The sequence below is a fragment of the Ischnura elegans genome, chromosome 12, assembly GCF_921293095.1.
Source record: "Ischnura elegans chromosome 12, ioIscEleg1.1, whole genome shotgun sequence".
NCBI lineage: Eukaryota > Metazoa > Arthropoda > Insecta > Odonata > Coenagrionidae > Ischnura > Ischnura elegans.
The window spans coordinates 76423005-76437020 of record NC_060257.1 but is presented as its reverse complement, the minus strand read 5'-3'; the positions used below and the strand labels follow the sequence as shown (position 1 = coordinate 76437020).

At 38.9% G+C, this 14016-nt stretch overlaps 1 long non-coding RNA gene across 1 annotated transcript; it reads right to left on the bottom strand.

The window, feature by feature from the left end:
* Positions 1-3207: 3207 nt before the first annotated feature.
* Positions 3208-6005, bottom strand: LOC124169696. The gene is made up of 2 exons (XR_006867205.1): positions 5953-6005; positions 3208-4672 (listed from the first exon to the last, which is right to left on the bottom strand). It is a non-coding gene; the product is annotated as an uncharacterized LOC124169696 (long non-coding RNA).
* Positions 6006-14016: the final 8011 nt, after the last annotated feature.

Sequence of the window (14016 nt, the reverse complement as noted above, 5' to 3'; positions counted from 1 at the left end):
ATCTAACCAAAGTATAATTTGAACAATAATTTTGCATACAAAAAATAACCCTCCCATGAACAAATGACGCATGAGTGGATAAAACAACTTCTGAGACATCAATGAGAAAAAACAACAATATAAACTGATTTGCGAGATGAAAGAATTGAAATGAAAACAACAAAAATAGTTCGATTGTTATCACGCAATGAATGATACAATTTGCTTTAGTGGTGTAATGTTGGGGGAGGTAAATAAGAGTCCATCCCATGAGTGTTATTTTAGAATTTGGTAATTAACTGTCACTTCCACTGGATAACTGACGTATTTGGTGACTGTCTTGAAATTGGGCAGGTGAAAAGAGGGGGCTTGCGGGGGGAAATGGTTACGATCTTACTTGACCGTTGTCCGTGGTTCGACCAGGTGAGATTAGCAAACTCGTACCTTCCGACTGCAGGCTCCTCCCATTTTGGATAGAGCGGCGTCTGGAACGTATGGGATGCGTCTTTCCATGTGGGTCCTTGCTCCTCGGAGTCTCTGGGGTCTCTTATTTCAGACCGCATCTTGAAGATATCAACCCGATGCTGTGTTGACCGGCCCCTCTTCTTCACTGCCTTGTCTAGGTTATCTTGGCACCAAATTCGGGCATATCCTCGCCCAACACTCAAATCAATCTACCTCCCAAAGAAACGCGCACATCCTTATATATTCCCATCCTGAGGTAACACAGAAGGGGGGAACACGTTATGAAACAGGAAAAAACCCGCGTTCCCGTCCTCCAAACACACTCACACGACTCACAAACAACCTTGATCTATTCATCATTTATTCCCGTTACGCAAACACACGTTCCCTCACGGGCCAGGTCTAGAGGGTGGGAAAGGTTATCGGCATAAAGCGGGTAGGGAAACGAATGCGCGGATTAAGGTGGCTTAGCGTAATGGTGTTTAAACCATTACTATACATGTTTGAAATCATACACTTCTGTGATAAAGAAATTCCTCCTGAAAATATGTGCTATAATAGCTTTTGTTTATCAGAGAGTTTCAGATATTTGAAAATTGCCCTCATAGGAGCATTTTTTAAGCTTGAAGGCAGGGCATTGTAAACTTTGGTAGCCATATGAAAGGGGCTCTTATTGTACATTGCGAATAGTTTAAGTTGGAATATTTATTCGATTTTTAGACAATAGGTTGCATAGGAATAAATAGGAGAATTAAGTATGACATAATTCTGATAATGAAGTAGGTTTATTCTGATAAAAATATGAGCGTTGAAATTATCAAGAAATATTTTAAAGCCTATTCCTTTCCTTCATTTCTCTAAGCCTTATTCAGGTGGCACGATGCCTGCCACAGCCACTCCCCAGCAAACTCTTGAAATGCACATTTATCAGCACTGCTGAACATAGTACAAGACCGGAGAGCCTCTGTTGAGTATTTGATGCACAGCAATTGATGAAGCACAGATGAGGAATGTTGCAGTAAGCAGAAATACCGGAAATATTGTATTTTACCAAAGAATCTGACTGGGGTCTAATGTTCCATTTCGATCATTGATCTTCACCAAATCCTCATCCAATATTTTCATTCCCTTCCAATGACGACCTTTTATTGTCGCTGAAAACCTAATGGGGGTTCCTCAGTCATTCTTTTTAACGTCAAATTAAAATGACAACTTTTTTGGATACGCTTCAGCACATTTATCAAATCATCAAGCCTACGATTCACTTTCCTGTTTAGATAGTGTGTGTTTAGCTTGTTGTGGAAAGCTTCAACAAACATATTAGTGTCAGCGTGGGGAAAATTTCTGAAGCACATAGCCCACTTTTTCACTTAACGGCAATAAACATTTTTAAAATACTCAACGAAGTCAAATGCAAGAGGATAATACTTAGAAATGAATGCCGCCAACATGGATGTGAATAACTTCTCATTTTTTCATCTATCAGGGTTTCCAGAATTTCATATTTCAGATATTAACTGGTCATTATTTTCATCTTTCTATTGTAAGCACTAAGCTTAATAGGAAGGGCCAGGTTCGTAGTAGGCAGAATGAGATGACAAGTCTGGTTCCACACGTTTAATTGTCAGAGCACAGGTACAAACTCCCCCTCCGAGATACAGCGTAAGACTCACTGTCTATTCCCTCCAAGAGGCTGCCTCCCGTGTCGCGTCCGTCTCGTGACCCTCTCGCCGTCTTCCTATTGGCCGGAAAAGGCCGCATGATTATGCATTTCATACGCCAAGATACTGCAACGTGTAAGAGAAATACGCGAAGACCAATTCCCACGCGAGAGCAAGTTGCAAGTTGTTAATCGGAGTAGGGTGTCAGAGGCATGCACGAGGACGGATCCCACGCGAAAGGTTGCAACGCGTTATGAGTTCAGATACTGGACCCATCACTCGAACGTAACTCTGCGATTCTTCCGTTACCCCGAGAGCGAAACCGAGCTGACACGAGACGGCAAGGACACCCTTACACTATGGAAATTCCTCTGTCAGTTTCTTATAACGTGCCATGAACAGAGTAAATGTCTCACTTTGGGTCCAAAAACATTTGCCACTGCATTCCCTAAAGCTTCATCATCATCAGTCATTACAGCATTAACAATGAGGTTGGGACATTTATCCACTAAGGGCTTCAATGAACGTACTGATGTTTGCTCATCTAGGTGGTTAGTTATAAAATGTGCCACAGGATAGCCGACACCAAGGAGTATCGACTGTGTGTTAAATTCGTGGCCCGGCCGACCTAGTGCTTATACGCAGCAATAGATGGCGTTAGTTGTCACCGGGAAATTCAAATCGGCCTCACTGCCTATTCCATTTATTCCAGTAGTTTTAAAAGGGATATTTTTTCCAAGGAGTCTCGGTTTATAACAACTCAAATTAACACCAACATATCAAATATGTAAAAGTGATAATTTAAATTGCAATAGACCAAACCTCCCTAGAAAAAAACATTCACTGAAATTAAAAGACTAATTATACAACTGGACTTCATAATATACTTACTTATTGTTTGAAGCATCTTGAAACTGGAACATCTCACCCTAATAGGAATTTATTCACTGAGAATTACTGATCATTATGTAGAATCAAATATTTACCAAAATAATCTCTGGGTACTGCGAAGCTTGGAGATTATTAGTGAAATTGCTGCAATAAATCACAGGTTGCACGCTTAGGTATACTGGGAGATAGAACATAAATAAAAAAAGTGCACTTCCTAATAAAGATTTAATTAACGAAATAATGAGCAGTAAACACAACAAAATCAATACAATTGCAGTCAAACACAGCAGATGTCAACATGAATCCATGATGATTAAAAATACATCACACATTCCAATAAAATACATTTTACTGTTCATTGCTTAGAGGAATAAAAGCCACTAATGTTCTCCATAGTGATGATCCTTGATATTTACTCCAACAAAGAAACCCTGAAAGAAATTACCAACGTTAATGTATCTGCATTAAAAAAAAGGCAAGTGCGCCACAACCCTTATTAAAAAATGATAATAATAACAACGTTTAATGTCCTGAGGTTTACATGAATAACATAGGGCATAATCATAGAAAAAATACATACAAAAGAAGAAACAAGCAGTAAAATGCAGATTACAAAAAAGTTATCATGCAAAATCTCAACGACGCTGTAGTAGCATTTATGAATATGCAGATGTTTTAATTTATTTTCGAATATATTTTGGCAGGCTAAATGTTTAATTGAATTAGGAATCTTATTGTAGGTCATTGAGGCTGAATTGAGGACCTTTCTTGCTTATGTTCAGTGGCTGATTAGCCAGATGAACATTTTCTTTACCACATTTCACATGGCTATGTATAGCGGAATTAGGCATCAGCATATGTTGATTACTACAGACAAACGTTGAAAAATTCATGACAATATAATAAGTACATGGCAGAGTGAGTGTCCTTATTGAAACCCTTAACAATGATTTAACAGCCACCTTTCACATAGAAATTGCTTCATCTCTAGCTACACTAGCATTTCCCCAGAAGAACATTTTGTAGGCTAAATAGGAATGAATTTGTGCATAGTTGTTAAGACCCAGTCTGCGAGGAGGTAGTTGGGGCAAGTAATTTTCCTAATCAAGTGGATACCAGTAGTAATTTCATTATTCTTGTAATATGTAGTCACCAATGAAGATTCACATTAAGATATTATCTAAGATATTTGGTATTGTCACAGTGTAAAAAATATTCCTGTATGATAATTCCAATATGCCTGTAAATATACGTACAGGGCCCAAAACTCTGTCAATATTATTATAAAAAATTAAACTGGGCTTAGACAGTGTACTTCACGTTGTGTCTCTGATCCATCTTGCAGCAACAAATAATTAAAAATATATTGAAACAAAAAATGCAGGTGAGACACATTTTGAACAAGCCAATAGCCTCAAGTAGGTGATACACATTGAATTATTATGGCCACCAGAGATTGAAATACTGCATAATCACTACATACTAAAATGCACTCAAGATGCAGCAGAGTGTTCATTTAAATCCCCTGTGGTATAGGGCCACAAGAGATATAAAATCTAAATGTAAGCAAAAATAAAATAATAATTACATGACCTTAAGTTAAACAGCAACACACTTCCACCATCCTTGTGAGGAGAATTCTAACTTGAGGTCACCAAAATGCATCAAACAGCTAGCTGCAAAAAATGTGAAAGGCAACTTTAATTTGATGATAATGGTCAAAATGAAAGCATTGAATGCATATGTAATTGCAATTTGCTGATTATTCTGTTATGAAATGCAACCATTTCATAGAATACCATGGACATAATTTGCTTAGAAAAAATACTGGCAAAGCTATATGATTAATTATGAATTTCATGCACAATATATAAATTTGCATCGATGTGGATGAGTAGATACAAAGTTACTTGTGATATGCAAGAGCTTTCACCTTCTTTACCACGTGATGTAGAAGCAACCATATTCACACCAGAGGAAATTTTAACAATGGATTTATAAGAGGCAACAGAAAAAACAGAGATGGCACGGCATTAAAATTTGATTGAGGGTTTCATTTGTAAATTACTCTCTGAAAAAATGTCTTCCACAAATAATGAAGTTATTATTTAGCTTAGCAACATCTTGTAAGAACAAATTAGGGTTGCCACATAATTCTCACCACTTCTTCTGATGTCACGTAGAAAGCCATGCACAAAAGAAAACGGTATACTGAATACCAAATCCAAGGAATGCCCAAGACATTCCATATCAATGCCACCACAAAATTAGTTTCTGACCCGCACAAATTTGGGTATGCTATAACTTGGTCCTTGACATATCTTTATTATTTAAATGGAGAGGACCAAAAATTTATTTTTAAAGAGCTATCAGCATTTATGGTATAACATGGTTTCTGAAAATTGCCAAATCAATGCAATACAAATAAGATAAGTAATAATCAGTGGAGGAATTGATCACAATCTAGGGACAGTTTTTGTCTTTCAATAAAGCTGAGTATGCACTCAATTTAGAGAAGTCATGCAGAATATCGGCATAAAAACAATAGTCCTGGCAATTCGCTGTAAACGAAATTGCCAACAAATTAGCATAATACATACAAACCAGCACAATGGAAATAATATCCTTAACGTCGGTGTTAATTCACCGTCACGATCACTTACACAGAATGCAGTTGTACTGAGACCGTCACCTAATATGGCTCTTAAGTATTTAATACCGGAAATTTTATCGCTATTTTCAAGGCTTTATACATTATCATTTCATTTGTAAATAAACTCAAACTGACAAGTCAATTAACTATAACACAGCGACCATTAATCACATACCGCAGTTAGGTACTCAACTACATCCAACAGCAAAAGAAAACACACATCTACGTACAATCGCGCAGGTAAAAACATTTCAGACAATATTTTTATCCAGAAATTGAACACTACATATATCAAATACTTACACGACATAAATGACCGCGTACACGGCGTTTACAGCCACTTTCATAGCCTGTGTAGCCGTCGTAGTATGTAGTAGTAGTATGTGCAGTCAAACCGCACAAACAACATAGCCATTTCCTTCAAGGTAGACATCCTTGGATAATTATGTTGAGTATGCCTTAAAGAAATAATGGCAACATTAGCAACAAAAACCCCATAAAGTAACAGATCAAATGAACGTTTGACAAAATCAACAAAACCTTACCTGGTGAGTGGTCACGGAAATCGGAATATTTCACCGCATTTTCATTGACAGCCACTGACAACACATTTGCTACGTAATATCAAGCGTTATCTCACTTTAAATTAAGCTTGAAGCACGTTTTCAACACTTTTTGCCTTTAAAAAAGCAATGAGGCACGACAGATTTCAAACCACAAGCAACGGAAAACTTGGTATCAAAGATCATGTATTTCAGAAAGGAATCATGGAATCGATGCGCATTCCCGTCGTTACTTGTTTACCGCACCTATAAAAACGATATAGTAACTTTGATTCTTCATTTTATGCAATATTATTCACCAGTACGTCTTAAAATAAAACAATAAAGAGATATTACTGTATTTCACAATTCAAAATTCAATTATCAAATTTAAGTACAGCTTACCGCATCTATAGAGGGTATCCAGTCGGAGAGAACCAGTTTGCCCTATCCTCATGGACACCTATGGCCGACACCATACGCATTCCGTATAATGAAATTTATACCGGTTTTTGTCATGCGTGGAGTCAATGCACAGAATCCTGCTACATCCAGCAATAATTTCAGATCTCTGTTGTTTATTTTGTATTCCTAAAACAAAAAGATCAGGATTAAGGTGCACATGACTGAACTTATCGCAAACTATTTCTACTGGCTTAACCTAATGGTTTATAAATTAATATTGAATCCCTGCATTCTTTGTTCATTGCATACCCTAGCAAGTGAACAGCAACGGCATCTTCTTTATGGACACACGTTTTTAGATTTAGCTCAAGTTTCATTTTATTTATGTGTTGAGTGGTAATGAAATATTCTTTTATTGGTATTATGCCTTCAAAATTTCAATTTGAAGGTAGTTAAGTTTCTTGTATAGTGGGGGCAGACATACCTTGCTCTAAAAGATTGTATGGATTTTTGTTGATTTTTTCCACCTATAGAACAACACATTTTTGAATTCCAAGCCATGATTATGGGCAGAAATGTATTTACACGTACTTCGGACCCTTTCTCCTTAACCCTAGAAGAACAGTTAGTATTTGGCAGAAGTCCATATTTCCTCTTTCTGCTGGTTTTGTTACAGTGTCCTTTTTATGATTTTTATGATCAAATTTACAAATGAAGTATGGAGTTGTGCAATCCCCATTAACAATCTCCCCCGAATGCTTAACATAGGATAGATTATTTCTCTCGCACTGTTCTTTCTTCCAAACCAAAAATTCAGAGATATCCTTGAAAGTAAAATTTTGGACCAAAATATCTTCCTTGTTATAGGATTGTAAATGATTCACCAAAGCAGAATGGGTATGAAACTGAACGTCACATTCTGAATGCGGACAACTCATGAATTTTGTTGCCCAGGGCTGACACGTTTTCTTATGCCTACTAAAGTTACTTTTGTTCGAATACAAAACATGGCCGATAGAGCATACCCTAGGATATAAAACACACTCATCCACCTTCCCACATTTTCTTTTGTGCTTATAAAAAGTAGACCAGTTTGAGAAGTGAAGCAGGCAGATGTGTTGAGGGCAGAAATTGTGGGGACAGCCAGAGGATTAACAAAGACTGATTTCGAAGGAACAGATGCAGGGACTGTAGGAGTGGCTAGTTTGGTAAGGATAGAAGCTGGCATGAGGACAGGAGTTAATACAGAAGCAGGTCTAATGACAAAAGAAGAATTCGGTTTCTTAGAGATTACCTCGGGAAGAGGGGGAACATTTGAATCATTCAAGAGAGGATTGGAAGATGATAGACATGGGGTGGGAGGCATTTTCTTCAATAAAGTATACCTAACTTGAAGGCAAAAAGTAATGACATTACCTAACAGACACTGCACCCCATCTGGAGACAGATGCAGCCCATTCTTGGATAGGAGCTTATAAAAGGGATCCAAGGCAGTCTTCTCGAACTTCTCCTAGTTATTGATGAAGTATGCACCATGCCTGTTGAAAAAAAGGATGAGCTATGTTTCAATGGTCGCAATAAAAAATATAACAAAGCATATATTTTCAATGAAGGTGATATTACCTAGATGCAAAATCATATAAGAGGAGATTGAGTCTCTCAATCTTAATATTCATCCTCTTGATGTGGTTGTCTCCCCATGCTGACTCAGGCCTGAACCTATTTTGGCCCCGCAATAAAACACTGGATATGTACAAGCGCACACTGGGGTTTCCTGCATATATCTTCTCCACCAGTGCCGCATAGTGGCTCACCTCTTCCTCAGCCGATTGACCTGTGATGGAAAAGTGACCACAGAATACATTGCGTGCTGGATACATATTAGAATAATGAAAATGTGTAGGTGCCAACATGAATAGAACAAACTCACCACAAATAAGATTATTAGTCCCCAAATGGAGCACAGCGTCATTAAAAAATGAAGTGACCAAAACCATTGAGTCCGACACTTCATGGACACCCATTCCAGAGTTGGAAATTATGCTTACATCAAACCCTGGAAATTTATGAGCGTACATGCTGGCATATTTCCATTGAGAGGCCCCAGTGACCAGCAACCCAGGAGCAGCCATTACTAAGAGATGATTGGGGGTTCAAGGAGGATATATACACACATTAATCCCAGGTGCCTCATCATCATCACTCGCGAGTCTTTTTAATGAGGATTTTATCACCGTTGATGTCACTGAAGGGAACTCATGACCTTCCGAGGGAGGAGGTGATGGTGCGGAGGATTCAAACGGAGCCCAAAACCCGGGCGTAGTTGAATTTGTGGCAACGGGGACGTCGGCGGATGGCGATCTTGGTGTAAAGTCAAGCGCCTCCCTATTTCCAGGAAACGGTTCCTTCGCATCGCACCGCATACAAAATCGTTCCGGACGTCTCCCGCTTCTTCCCAGCAATTGCCCTTGTCAGGAACCTCCTCACCAATAAATTTGATTTCATGGTAATAAAATAATGATGGAACATACATTTGGAATTATCAAAATATAATTTATCCTAAAGTGTACTCAATTTATCAAGATAAGCAATAAAAATACTATTAATAAATATTATGTATTCACCGATTCCGCCCCTGATCCACTTAAGAGGATGCCACCTTCCCCCTCTCCGCCAAGTACGTTGTCCTCAGTGAATACCATTTCTTTTGCAATCTTCGGCAATGGTATTGGGTCGGCAAATAACGAAGTTGTGAAATCGCCTCTTACCTGCATTTAAATCGAAGCACAAAACGTTCAATGTTGAAATACATGTGAACACATTAGCAGTGATCACACAATGTTCACCACAGTAATCCAAGGAGAATGCTTAGTAATATCTACCTAACTGGACCCATCTCCGCAATCTCTCTGAACCGGGACATCCCCTTCCCCTTTTTTTATACAAGGAGTTCCTTGAATCGAAGGGATACGGCCCGTCACTCACCTATTGAATCGATGTTTCCACTTGTGCTCCATTCCACGACATCCCTGATGGGATAAAGGTAGCGAAAGGAAGAGAATAGAAGACAAAGGAAGGAAAGTCGGTGAATAAGAAAACCACGAGAATAGTCCACGTAGTGCGAGGGTCAAAATCAAACCATAATAACACTCCCGTAAGTAGTAGAAGTAGTAGAGTAGTAAGAAGTGAGTAGTAAGAAAACTCCCTTCTTAGAGAGGTAGACAAATGAGTTATCACAGATACAATCCTGTGCATGGCTACTTTGCCAATTTGTCACACTTAGATCAGTCCAGCTAAAGCGCCCAGATTGGACAACATCCAGTACTCACATAGCTGGGTCAGTCAGTTATTGTTATTGAGAAGAGGCTGCTGGTGTCGCCACCTCCAGGTTCCTCCTGTCTGGAGCTTGAGAGACATGGAGAGGCTGAAGGAGTCCAACCACCAATAGATGAGGATTGACGATAGCCGGAGGATTGGGTAAGTAAGGGCGGCTCTGCTGTCCTCTTTCCAGATAGTGGCTGTGTGCGCTGATGAGAGGTATACTCCCGCACCGTCTCCTTCATAGCCTCCAATTGAGTACTAACTGTTCTCAAGTGATTGAGGCTCTGACCTTGACAAGCACGGAGTTGCGACGCCTGTTCGTTGATGGATCGCACAATTACATCTGCTGTACTTGACAAGGACTCTGAAATTGTAGTTGTCACTTGTGTGGTCCTATCTAACACTTCGCCCACTCTCTGACTTGCTAGTAGTGTCACAGGTTCCGCCACCAAATTGGGGGTCTGTCCCATAAGTCTATCGTATATATTCCCGACCCCGTCATCCGAGTTGAGAGAACGCGCCATATCAAGGTTCTGAGTGGATAAGTGCAAAAAGGCCAGCTTTCTTTGATTTGACTTGATATATGGAAGTGCAAACACAAAGTCTTCCGGGCGTAGATCACTCGGGGGATTAGCAAGATGGTTCCACGCATCAGCGGCCCACTTCTCCAATTCACTGACAACTGTCTTGCTTTAAGAGTGTGGGTCCGTTCTGATGCGCCTAAGAACTTCCATACTGATCGTATACGCATTAGAGTCGTCACAACTAACAATGTCACGATTGAGGACCAGCTTAGACAGCCGGTGATCTGCTCTGGAAGGATGCTGTTCTGTTTTCTGTTTAGATGTGTGTAAATATATCCCGTGCTTCATCCAACACAGGTGTTGGGGTGTCCTGCCTGATGGAGGGAAGATTGGTGGTTGGTGGATCTCCTTGAAGCTCCAGTCTGGCTATTTCTGCCGAGTAATGCTCCATCTCTCGTGTGGATGCCTCTCTTTCTTGCAGGACAGAACTGAGTCACTTCCCTGATTGAACCAGATCTGTGTAATTCAACATGACCTCACATGGCGGAACGTGCGGATCTCGCGTAGTACTTGAGGCAGGTCGCCGGCCGGGGGAGGCTTTCCTCTTCTTTGGATGATTGGGCCTTCTTGGCCTTGATGCGACGCTTGCTTCGGAGGCGGCACTGCTCCTTGAGCGGCTGCGGCTGGATCGTTCCCGGCTTCTGCTCCTGCTTCTCGACTTGGGTCGTGGTCTGTCGGAAAGGTGAGTTGGCTGATGGGACCTGGAGCTGTGAGACCGGGTGCTGATCCTTCCTTGATCAGTTGGTTGACTCTGCTCCCCATTCATGGTCGATTACAGGGGTTTTTCTTAACCAATTGTTATTATGGTTTGTTCATAACAGTTTGTGGAGGGAGTTAAGGGCCAAAAGAAGAAGAGTTCAAACGGGTGAAGAAAATCCAATACAATCAAGAGATCAAAATAACAATCGGTGCCGCACGTAAATAAAGTGGTCGCCAATAAAAAAACAGGTAAACTGAATGTGTCGTCCTCTACGTAACGTAGAAAAACTTGCTTTTGGGCGGTATCAGGAGCTTCCTGTTCAAAATATTCCATTCATCCCTGGTAAAAATGGCCACAGGAAATTGAAGTGGCCGTGGTCATAAAAGACGCACAAGTTTGAGGCCACGGCCACACATTAACACAGAACAAAGTGTGGTTATTTTTAAGCATGGTAACAGCCCTTAGCTAGCATCTGAAGAAATCGATAGCCAATCTATTTGGTATCTATTCAATTTGCTTAAAAGCGTCTTTTGCTGATCATAAAAGGCGAAGCAAAATTAAAAGGCACTGCGGAAAAAATGTCTTGTATAAGCACTTACAGACATGAGATACTCAATAGCATTGATCACATGGAGGAATAAAGATATGGAAACCAAAACATACAGTTAGCAAAACATTTATTCAAAGGGAAAAATAAAATAATCCTCTAAAAGGTCTGGCCTGTAAATTGCTAACAAGCATTAAATACCAGCGAACAGGAAGTGAAACTTAGAGGAAAAATGGCGCAAAGATAAATCAAGTGCAAACAATTGTTTATGTTGGACAGTTGCAAAAATATTAAAAAGGAGCAAGCATTGTAACCCTTTGTACAGGATGCAACTTGAATTCAGGAAACCAAGTCAGCATCATCAGCCACTATCTCAGAGGAAACAAAAAGAAGACAAGTCTAAAAGTAACTAATTATTAACCAAATAAGATGTCTTTTTGCTTGGTAGAAAATCTTACATATCCCATAGAAAAAGAGAAAAAGAAAAAAGTTATTAAATGACGATTAAGAAAAAGCTAAGAACATAAGGCAGTAATTGAAACGAAATTTAGAAATTTTTAAAAATTTGCGTTACATTCTTTTTAATTTAGTCATCGAAATAAATCCAACATTGTAACAATTTGCCTTCTCCAAAATGAAAGAAAGTGGTAGTAGTAATAGTGGTGTGCTGGTGCCCTAGTAAAAAGTAGTATTTAGAGCCCAATACTATAGTACACAGAGGGGAAGTATTCACAGTACTAGCATCATATACTAGTCTCCAGCGCCAATACTTCAATGCTGGAAAGTATTGGGTGGATGAGTATTCACAGTACTAGCCTTGGGTACTATAGTTTTTTGCTTCAGTACTACTGTGTTGAAAAGTATTGAATTGATACGTATTCAAAATACTAGCCTTGTGCATTAGTTTTTGGCTTTAATACTAGTGTTGGAAATATTGGCTGATGAGTATCCACTTTATGCCTTTTACTTTCATATATCTCTGGCATACGAGAGGCGACGCCAATTAATTGTTATTCTCATGTTTAAGTATACCTAAGGGAAGTAGGCACATCGGTATAAGGACTAGAATCCAATGGATGAAACACAATAGAGGTGAGGTCAAAAGTGCTTCTTGAAAATATAACACACCTAAAATAATGAATGAACAGGAAAATTTGTATTTAAAAATCTACTTGTATGTACATTCCATCTCAAATTACTGGTACTAATCACATTTTTAGCAATTGCATTTGCACATTGACCGCAATAGTAGATAGCAGCATTGTGGCTATGACGTTGTCGAACTGAGTATGAGTATGCATGAAAGTATGCAGCACAATTTGTGTAGTCAAAAATTGGAGAGTTGTCGTTGTAGTATTTCTTAAATACTTGGAAACAAATTAATAAACGTCTGTCTTTTAAAATGGAGCGTAACCAACAACCATTTATTAACAACCATCATAGCAACATACATATTCATAACACCTCCTCCTCCAGAGTTAAGTAATCAACACTTGAATATTACGCAATACTTTTATAAGTTGCACAATTCAATAAAAATATTATTTCTCATAGCCACATGAGTTGAAAATTAAACAACACTTTTTTTTCAATACATAATAACAAAAAACATTATTTCTCATAACTTACATAACAAAATCATTATATTTATATTACTCTTCATTACCGGGTTTTTTTAGATTTTTTCATTCTAACCAGGTATGATCTTGGTGTGAGTGCATGACCCACTATTTGACCTAGCTCCCAATTCTTTTTTAGTGTGTTGCACACATACTTTATCAAAAAGTCTGTAACACTTTGACCTTTTCACAATCGTTAGCTATTAAGGTATTTCTAGTCTTTCTACATTGTTCACGATGGTTGACACATATGATTTTAATTCATGGTGGTTGGCAACACACTTCCTACGCAGCTTACCTTGGAAGATTGTTGTGCATTCCGAAGTCTGCTGGGCAACTTTTATGATATCCCGAGACGAGATTTTGAGTGGCCTATCTCTACAGATTACATTATTGGTAGGATGCAAACGCACTCCTTAGAGAACATAAAATCCTTTCTCATTGTTTATTGTTTTGATTTTTAGGGCATTGGTTAGCGATATTAATGATCTGTCAAGGAGCTCCACTGTATTATTTTCCCTTTTGCTCATACGCTCATAACTCTGGACATGGTACAAAACTTTATCATAGATAAATCTCTTGTGAGATACAATGTACTTGGTGTTTACCTCTTCTTTCACCAAACTTTGTATTGCAATTAGCCCTTTTT